General features: G+C 41.0%; 1 pseudogene; it reads left to right on the top strand.

Moving 5' to 3' along the window:
* The first annotated feature begins 231 nt into the window (after window positions 1-231).
* LOC118545350 (metaxin-3-like) lies at window positions 232-1197 on the top strand (annotated as a pseudogene).
* The last annotated feature ends 9613 nt before the right edge of the window (window positions 1198-10810 follow it).

Raw genomic sequence — 10810 nt, forward strand, 5'->3', positions numbered from 1 at the left:
TGCAGGTATCAGTTTATAAAGCATATGGAGGATAGAAAAATATGTTAAATGACATCACAAGATTACAAATCCAAATCCATAATGTGAGAAATCCCACATGACAAAGTACCCAGTTTCTTCAATAAATAAATGGCATAAAACAAAACCAAAATGAAACCAGTAACAAAGAAAGAGTGGCCATTCTATTTGATTGATAGAGACTTAAGAGTGGCAAAGTTCAGCCCCAGCAAGATGGTGGCCTTGGAGCTCAGCTGCTGGGGAAGTGGTGGTCAGGGGGGTTCTCACTGTACACAGTGAGTCCCTGGTGGTGATGGGTTAGGACAAATTTTCTGGTGCACTCTTGAAATCAGTATCATAGATAATACACAGAGAGGTTCAAGAGGAGAGGTACCAATTTTGACCACTGACGACATTATTTCTCAGCTGGCAAAAACACTAAATTTTTTAAGAACACAAGTACAGATCTGACTATGAACTCTCAGCAAAACAGGGGGCAGGTGCACTGGCTTACATTGCTCTCCTAGAAAAAAAGCAGCTTTTGGGGTGCCTGGGTGGCTCAGTCGTTGGGCATCTGCCTTCGGCTCAGGTCGTGATCCTGGGGTCCTGGGATTGAGCCCCGCATCCGGCTCCCTGCTCCGTGGGAGGCCTGCTTCTCCCTCTCCCACTCCCCCTGCTTGTGTTCCCTCTCTCGCTGTGTCTCTCTCTGTCAAATAAATAAATAAAATCTTCAAAAAAAAAAAAAAAGAAAAGAAAAAAAGCAGCTTCTAGGAGTTTTTCCACATTCTTTATTGGGACTGACAATTCTTTACTGTGACAAAATTCTTGGGTGTGCTTCATGAGTTCCTTTTCTCTTTAGTTTGATCCTGCCTAGAAAACCGTCCTAGGGAGCACTGAGCATAGTATTCTCCTAATCAGAGGAGAGCCTCCCCTCTTCCACCTCTGAGAAGCAGAAGCGCATATACACAACATGCCAAGGGGTGCCTAAGCCTTATGGCAAACAGATTGGGAACATCCCTGTTCTTCTTTGGAGATACACCTACTTTGGATGTCTGCGTGTTTGGTTTTCTTGCACCTCTTTATAAAGTGTGCTTTCCTAAAGTTCAGTTATAAGAACATTTGAAACAGCTCTCCCGCCTATGTTGCTTTTGCAGTAACATCCTAAACAGTCATTTTCAACTTGGCCTTGGAGATGGATGACAATCTTCACCAAAGCCTTCCACTTCTTCCCCGGGGAAACTGCCAACACAAGAGTGGCTTCTCGCACAGGAAGAAAGCAATTCCTTACAATGACTGTCACCCTGCTCTGTGCCCAAGTGTTTGCCCTGGAGTCCCCTGATTTTGCAGTAATATCTTACACTAACGTATGTGAAGGCAAAAAGGAAACACTGCTTGTGTATGTATAAGGAAGGCTTTTTTTTTTTGGTATAAGACTTTAAACCAAAGGGAACTTTCTCTGCCATCTTTTTTTTTTAATTGCATCAAATATCCATTAAACTTTTAAATTGTATTTAAAAGCTTGTATTCTAGTTTGGCAATGCACTTTATATAATATCAAGATGAACACTACATGAACTTAAAGGGAAACAAAGAAAACACATAGTGTTGTGTATATGTATATATACATATATATATTCAAGATCTTTTATTTATTTATTTGGCAGAGAGAGAGAGTGCTCGAGCACAAGCAGGCTCCCACCTGAGCAGGGAGCCCTATATGGGACTCGATCCCAGGACCCTGGGATTATGACCAGAGCTGAAGGCAGACTCCTAAAGACTGAGCCACCCAGGCGCCCTTATTTTTTTAAAAAATAAAAAAAGACTCCTCCTCTTCAAGGGGGCGGTCTTGCGGCAGACGCAGAGTTGCAGATCTTTGTGGAGACCCTAGCCGGCAAGACCGTCACCTTCGAGGTGGATGGAGCCCGTGACACCACTGAGAAGGTCAAAGACAAAATCCAAGACAGGGAGGGCATTCCGGCGGCCCGGCAGCGCGGGATTTTTGCGGGCGATCAGCAGGAGGACGGCGGCACTGTCTCAGACTACAATATCCAGAAAGAGTCTGCCCTGCACTTGGTGCTTCGCCTGCGAGGTGGCATCATGGAGCCTTCCCTCCACCCACTGGCCCAGAAATACAACTGCGACAAGATGATCGGCAGACGTGTGACGTTCGCCCAAACCCCGGCGTTGTCACCCGCTTCAAGAAGTGCAGCTCAGGCCAGCAATCTGGCCCCAAGGAGAAGGTCAACTAAGGCCCTTGCACTGCTCTTCCTTGGCTGTGGGGGCTGCCTCCTGCCCGAGGCCCAGGCCCTGGGGCCTCAGTCAAGTTTTCCTTTCATTGACTGGAGCAGTAAAAGATAAATAAATAAATAAACAATGAAAAACCTGCCTTCATCTTGGCAGGTTTTTGCCTTTGGTTTGCGTGTCTCTAACTAAAAGCTACCGTTCTGTTCTGAATGTGCACCTTAATTTATTCAAATTCATTTATTCATTTATCAGTTTTCTTACACCAGTCTGAAAGTCTAATACATGGCTCTTCAGCGAAGCCTTTTTTGTTCCGTTTAGAAATGTGATGTCTATTTTAGGAACTAGGAAGAAATACAAATTACTTCAATAGAAAGCCTGTATTTAACTTTTTTAAAAGAGTGAGAGGCTAAAGATACCTACCAACCAAATGCGATATGTAGATTATGTTTAGATCCTGATTTAAATAAGCCAACTATAAAAAGACATTTTGAGACAATTGGGGAAAACTGAACACAGACTGATTTTTAGATGAATTAAGGAATTATTAATTTTGCTGGGTATGATAATAAAATTATGGTTATGTTATGGTTATAAAATTAATCTGTATGTGATAAGAGATTTTTACCCAAGTATTTACAAGTGAAATGATATAATGTCTTGGATTGTTTTAAAATACTCTAGCAAAAGAAAAAAAAAACTAGTGGTGAGAAGGACAAAATATAAGTAAGAGGAACGGAGTGTTGATAACCATTGAAGCTGGGTGATGGGTGCATGGAGGCTCAGGATTCCATTCTCTCTATGTATGTTTGAAACTTTCCATAATAAAAAGGTATGAATTCCCTCACTCACATCTCCCCTGGTGAAGCCATTGAACTCAAAAGAGCAAGATCAAGTGTTAGATCAAATAAAAGTTTTATAATATAAATTGCTTTCTTTAAGTTGCTTTCTTTGGTCTTGAAAGGTTTTTAACAGATAGAAGTTAAAATATTATGGAAAAATAAAAGACCATTGTCACAGTCTGTTAATGCCATATGCTTCCCATGAGAAGGATAAATACTTATATGGCAGTTTTATGGGATCCAGAGCCCAATATAGCAAAAATTTCCCAAAGGGCTCTCTAACCCTCCATCCTTTATTTCTTCTTCATGTTGGTTTTTTTTTTTTTTAATCAGTGCGGGGGAGAGCAGGTGGGGAAAAATTGAGGCATGAGATAATCTCTTATTTGACCAGTTAGAGCAAAGTAACGATGGGGGCTGGTGGCCTTTGGTTTGAGATACACTGATGTGATAGAAACATATGTACATTAAGGCCAGGAGGACAATCATTTGAAATTGCCAGGTGAAGCTAGCTTTGCCCTAATAGAGTATCATTTAGAAAGCATCTCTTCAGCAAATGGCTCTTTTGAGAACTAGCACCTGGTTTGCTACTAGACTCCAGGACAGTATAAAAACACTTAACCATGAAATATTTGGTGACTATATAGCCCAAACTGATGCCAAACCATAAACTAGAGTGCACATCGTCCATTAATTACAAGTGGTACTTATAAGATCAGGCCCAAGTCTGAACATACCAGTAAGCTGCACGAGCTGCTTCCGTCCCCAGTACATCCACTCCTATCATATGTCTTCCATGCTCAGCCTATACCTAGGACCTCACAGAGAGCTTCCTATGATCAGTGAGCTAAGAGGGAAAGCTTTTAGCCTTTAGAGAATACTCGGCACAGGACACTGGCAGTGGCCAAAAGTATACTATTACACTATATGTGCCATTATATTATATTCAGAACGTCCTTGAAGGACTGTAGAGAAGAAAACTCCTTCTAGTGGGTAGAAGTTCAGGTAACACATCTTGTTGTCCACTTTTCCTATTAGGGAAGCTGACCTGAGATAAGGTCCTACATTGACACAAAAAGGGTGGCAAATTTCTAGGTATATGGTCAGGGACTTGGAAGGGGCAAGATAAGAAAATGGATGACAAGGAAGATGGGAGAAGAGGTATGTAGATGGATTCAAGATCCTCTTAAAATTGGTCCAAACTGTAAATGTATTTATGCATCTTGTGAATCTTCAAAATGGAGGAGACTTTCCACAATCTGGAAGACAAGAGGACCTGTTCTCTGGATGTTGGTCAGCCTCCTCTCTTAGTCACCCCAGAACTTGCTCCATGGATTCATAAATTAAATGGGCTCGACGACATGGACTTCCCCTTACCAAGGTTGAATGTGCTTACTGCCATCACTGTTGCCCGAGTGCCAGCAAAGTGACTAACTTTTAGCCACATGCACTTGGGAACAGCCACGCACCTTGGGGCAGGTTGATGACATCATAAAGTGGTAGTGATTTGACCCCAATGGAATAGACACTTATTCTGATTTTGATTTATTTCCCCTGCTCACCATGTCTCTGGAAGCACCACTGACCAAGGCTTGTTAAGTGCCTTACACAGTTCTGGTATCTCATAACTTACCAATAATGTTAATTTAAATGCAAAAAAAAAATTGTGAATATGGAATTCCGTTAGTCATAGCTTTCTCTTATTCTTATTCATGAAAGGAAAAGGACATTTCCAATCATACCCAATAAAGACTACATCTGTGAAATTGTAATATGTCTGGATTTCTCAAAAATAGCTGTTCCTTGGTTGTTGTAGAGATGCTGTTCCCGTGCACAGATATTATGTTCCAGGTAGTGGATTTCAGGCACCATAACTATAATTTTTTTTCACAAAAGCATTGTGGCTCTTTTAGGCTACAGGAAAGGGAGTTGTTCTGTTTGCGGGCATCTACTGAAGGAAGGAAGAGCAATAGATCACCATTATGTTGAATGAGACTAAGCAACCAGGAAATATAATATTATTTAAAACTTTTTAAAGCATTCGGTAAAATAGGCCTTGGAATTTTTTTTTTTTAAGATTTTATTTATTTGAAAGAGAGAACACGAGGTGGGGGGAGAGAGAGAGAGAGAGGGAGAGAACACAAGAGAGAGAAAGAGAGCACTAAGAGAAGCAGGCTCTCCGCTGAGCGGGGAGCCCCACATGGGGCTCGATCCCAGGACTCCGAGATCATGACCTGAGCCGAAGGCAGACACTTAACTGACTGAGCCCCCCAAGCACCCCTGGAATGTTTTTTATGTAGATAGGAACAAAGGTAGAATCTAAGTCTGCGATTATGAAATACTTAGCAGTAGTTGGCATGTTGGACAGTGTTGTGGCTGAATTAGGGGCAAGTGGAAATTAAGGCAAAATCGTTTCATTAACAGAGTAGAAATATTGAATTACAATAGAAGTATTTTTACTAACTTTGTGGCTTTCCTACAAGGTATCTTAGGTACAGAAAGGCTCTCATTTGAATTTTTTAAATTTTTTTATTTTTCTTGCTTTAAAAGTGATATAATTACAGAAAGGACACCTTCTGCTTCCAGATGCAAAGGATACCATATTGGTTTGCTAGGACTGCCGTAGCCGACTGGGTGGCTTAAACAGTAGAGGTTTGTTTTCTCATAGTTCTAGAAGCTGGAAGTCTGAGATCAAGGTTTTGTCAGGATGGGTTTCTTCTGAAACCTCTCTCCTTGGCTTCTAGATGTCCGTCTTCTCTCCAGGGTCTTCTCTGTATATCTGTCTGTGTCAAAATCTCCTCCTTATAAAGACACCAGTCAGATTGGATTAGGGCTCATCCTAATGTCCTCATTTTAATTTAATTACCTCTTCAAAGACTGTCTCCAAATACAGTCATATTCTGAGGTACTAGGGGTCAGGAATTCAGCATACAAATTTGAGGGGGACACAATTCAGCTCACAACAGGTACTTTGAGAGTAGATTTATCTGCAAGAAGTGGTCACTGCAGGGCTCCCCCGGTCCATGCTCTCAGTTCGCCTTTATCAGCTCTGTGCACCCGTCCTCCAGCTTCGCCATGGTTTGCTGCTAAAAGCTTACACTTACTTGGTGCTCTCTGAGGATTGCCCTTGGGCCCTGGACTCCCACTGCCCCTCCCCCTCCCCCACCCCCACACGCCATTCCACTTCGTCCCACCACGTAGAGGGTTGGAAGTGCCTGGGAGTCTTACAAGTCCACTTGACCTCCCACCCCAGGTGGCCCTTAACTAGTCATTGGCTGGGAGTACAAAAGCCTATGTCTTGGGGCGCCTGCGTGGCTCAGTCAGTTAAGCAGTTAAGCATCTGCCTTCGGCTCAGGTCATTATCCCAGGGTCCTGGGATTGAGCCCCACATCAGGCTTCCTGCTCAGCTGAGAGCCTGCTTCTCCCTCTCCCTCTGCCCCTGCCCTCCACTCCCACCCCCTGCTTGTGCTCTCTCTCTATCTCAAATAAATAAATAAAATCTTAAAAAAAAAAAAGCCTATGTCTTTAGGACAGAACAAACTCTGAAGCCTAATTGTTGCCCTAGAGGTCCCAGCAGGACTAGGTGTGTCTGAGACATCACACGCAACCTCGCTCTTGGTTCCTGCCCCTTTGGGAAGCTACTTCACCATTCCCTCACTGGTTCTCCTGAGAACTTTCCTTAATAAGCCACTTCCATATAGGTCCTTGCCTCAGAGGGGGCTTCTGGAAGAATCCTACCCAAAACCTATTTTAGGTGGCGAAACACAACAAATAATTCAACCTACTATGTCAAGACCAGAAGGAAAGAGGCACAGAAGGAAGAATTCTTGTTTTTTAAAGATCACTGAAACAGAATTTTTGGAAGTAGACACTGGAGATTTAGTCAGAGCTACTAACACAGAAGCCTCCTGGCCTGGGGGTGTGGTGTGTCCCCTAGAAATTCTCCACCAGGTCTCCTGATGGAGATTTTTAAAGGGAATTATGACCCAATGGGCTGACAGTAAAGGAAGGATTTAATTAAAAACAGAGAGGCCCTGAGGTAACATTTGCATTGAGAGAGGTGGAAGTCACAATTTAATTAGAAATTCCCATATTCCCACATTAAAATTTTCTGAAGACAGGGGCGCCTGGGTGGCTCAGTCATTAAGTGCCTGCCTTCGGCTCAGGTCATGATCCTGGGTTCTTGGGATCGAGCCCCGCATCGGGCTCCCTGCTCAGCAGGAAGCCTGCTTCTCCCTCTCCCACTCCCCCTGTTTGTGTTCCTTCTCTCACCGTGTCTTTCTCTGTCAAATAAATAAATAAAATCTTCAAAAAATTTTTTTTTCTGAAGACAGACTTGTCAAAACTTACCAGAAATGAAACATGGCGACAGTTCCTTGATTTAGGTGTCACCTAGTGTGTGGAAGGCACAAAGACCACAGTGATCTACAGGTTCTGCCATGTGGAAATGACCTTTCAAATAAGAAGACCCAATTCATCCATGATTTTTTAAAAGATTTTATTTATTTATTTATTTGAGAGAGAGAGTGAGAGTGGGGGGGAGGAGCAGAGGGGAGAGGAACCCTCCCTGAAGGGAACTACTGAGAGCAGGTCTGAGACTTCTCTGATAGAGAAGTCATAGAAAGTGGCTTGGAAAGTGCCTAAATAAATAAATAAATAAATAAAATCAAGCATACATACAAAGATACAATAAGTGTTAAAAATGAAAATCAATTATGTGTTGTCAGATGAAAACACTCAGAAAAATTCCTATCATACAGCAGAGGAAAATTGCAAAACAATGATCCAACCTGAATTTAGAATACTGTACAAAGCAATTGTAGATATGGCTGGGAGTGGGGGGTGGGGCACGGATCACAAGAAACAGAAATGCAAAAAATACAAAATAGACCAAACCAGAGGATGATGTAAAATGGAGTTGATTAGGTCAGGAAAGAGACTGACAAAGGTAAAATTATCTCAGAAATGAAGATTAAATTACAGGATGTCCAAGGGAGAATAAATTAGCTGAAAATACAGTAAATGATATAGAGAATATAAGTGAAAAAAGCCAAGAAAACGATTCAAAAAAAAAAGTTTTTTTAAAAAGATCAGAAAGTTAAATAAAAAAATGTTTAAAAGTTCAAAAAATAAATAAATAAAAAGATCAGAAAGTGATTGATACAGAATTTAGGCAAGGAGGATCAACAGATGTATAATTGGAGTCTCTGAGAAAGAAAAGCAAAACAGTGGAATGGAACTAATTTTTTAAATTCTAATTTAAAAAACGTTTTGAAATTAAATAGGATCCAAGTGTATATATTTTATTATAGTTTAAAAGCACCACATTTGCCTGAAGAATTGACTCAGGACAGGTAGAATTATCAGACTTTAAAGATTAAAAAAAAATTCTTATGGATTCTGAGCAGAAAGACCAAGTCATTTAACAAGAGGAAAATCAGTACAACATTATGTTCCTGACATAAACATTCAGTACAAGAAGACAGTGGAATAGCATCTACAAAAGGAGAGATATTGTGGGACAGTTTACCTATAATACCAAGGCTATAGGAAAGCAATTTTAAACATGCCTCAACTCAGGCAATATCATTCTCATTAGCTCTTCCTGAAAGGGGAATAGTGTTGCATAGGAGCTCAGTTTTTATATGCTATTAAAGTTAAGCTGGTATAAATTCAAATTAGAACATTAAAGCTTTGAGATGTTAAAGATAGTCCCCATGGTAGCCACAAAGAAAATAGCTATAGAATATATGCAAAAGAAAACCAGAAAGAAATGAAAACCTACAAAAAATCAATTAAATACAAAAGAAAACAGTAGTGCAGGAAATGGGGAGGAATGCTATAAGGCATATAGAAAATAAAAAGCAAAATGGTAGAATTAAATCCCTTCTTGTCAGTAATTAGGTTAAATGTAAATGTATTAAACTCTCCAGAGATTAGTAGAATGGATTTAAAATACATATCCAACTACATGCTGTCTACAAGAAACTCACTTTAGATCCAAAGACCCAAATAGGTTGAAAGTGAAAGAACAGAAAAAGATATTCTATACAGATAGTAGCCAAGAAGGAGGGGAGATTGCTAAACTAATACCAGACAAAACAGACTTTAAATCAAGAACAGTTACAAGATGGGACACCTGGGTAGCTCAGTCAGTTGGGTGTCCAACTCTTGATCTCAGCTCAGGCCTTGATCTAAGGGTTGTGAGTTCAATCCCAGGTTGGGCTCCATGGTTACAAGAGACAAAGAAGGATGTTATGCATTAATAAAAGATTTGATACACCAAGAAAATATAACAATTATACACATTTATGTATGTAATAACAAACCAAGATATAAAAAGCAAAAACTGAAAAACTGAAGGGAGAAATACAGTTTTACAATAATTGTTGGAGACTGTAATACCCCACTCTTCAATAAACAACCAGAGAGAGAATGAATGAGAGGACTTGAACAACACATATACAAAACCAGTTCTAACTATTGAACATTTTACCCAACAACAAAATACACTTCCTTTTCAAGTGCCCATGGTACATTCCCCAGTATAGACCCTATTTTAAACCACAAATCAATTCTCAATACATTTTGTAAAAATAGATATCCTATGGGACACCTGGGTGGCTCAGTTGGTTAAGCGTTCACCCTGGTCATGATCCCAGGGTCCTGGGATGGAGCCCCGCATCGGGCTCCCTGCTCAACAGGGAGCCTGCTTCTCCCTCTGCCTGCAGCTCCCCCTGCTTGTGCTCACTCTGGCATGTGCTCTCTCTCTCTGACAAATAAATAAAATCTTTTAAACAAACAAACAAACAAACAAACTCCAGCTTTCTCATCTGTAAAATGAAACAATAATAGTTCCTACAGTTAAAATATTACTTTGAGGGGGCACCTGGGTGGCTTAGTCAGCTAAGCATCTGACTTCAGCTCAGGTCGTGATGCCAGGGTCCTGGGATCAAGTCCGGCATCGGGCTCCTTGCTCCACAGGAAGCCTGCTTCTCCCTCTGCCTGCCATTCCCCCTGCTTGTGCTCTCTCTCTCTGACAAATAAATAAATAAGTAAAATCTTTAAAAAAAATAGATATCCTACAAAGCATTTTCTCTGACCTTGACAGGATGAAGTTAGTAATCAAGAACACAAGGAAAATTGGAAAATTCATGACTTTGTGGAAATTAAACAACACATTCTATTTTTTTTATTTTTAAGTCATGTAAAGTCAATCCATGTCTTAAAATCATTGCCTTAAAATAGTGCATCTTTGCATTAGCTTCAGCGTTTATAAGAATCACTTGGTGAGCTTATCAAAATACAGATTTCTGGGCCCCACCTCCAGAGACTCTGATTTGGTAGGTCTGGAGTAGGCCCAGAGAATCTGAACCTAACACGCTCGGACAAGATGCTGCTTCTGTGGACCAGTAGACTATTTTGTGTGACTCTGTCCCAGAACAAGACATATTAGTTAATTTTGTTTTTAAAACAGTTTAAAGCTGGGGCGTCTGGGTGGCTCAGTCGTTAAGTGTCTGCCTTCGGCTCAGGTCATGATCCCAGGGTCCTGGGATCGAGCCCCCACATCGGGCTCCCTGCTCCATGGGAGGCCTGCTTCTCCCTCTCCCACTCCCCCTGCTGGTGTTCCCTCTCTCGCTGTGTCTCTCTCTGTCAAATAAATAAAATCTTTAAAAAAAAAAACCAGTTTAAAGCTTTGAATAATATTTAAACATTGTTTGATGTGACTATAT

The sequence above is a fragment of the Halichoerus grypus genome, chromosome 5 (genome assembly GCF_964656455.1).
Source record: "Halichoerus grypus chromosome 5, mHalGry1.hap1.1, whole genome shotgun sequence".
Lineage (NCBI taxonomy): Eukaryota > Metazoa > Chordata > Mammalia > Carnivora > Phocidae > Halichoerus > Halichoerus grypus.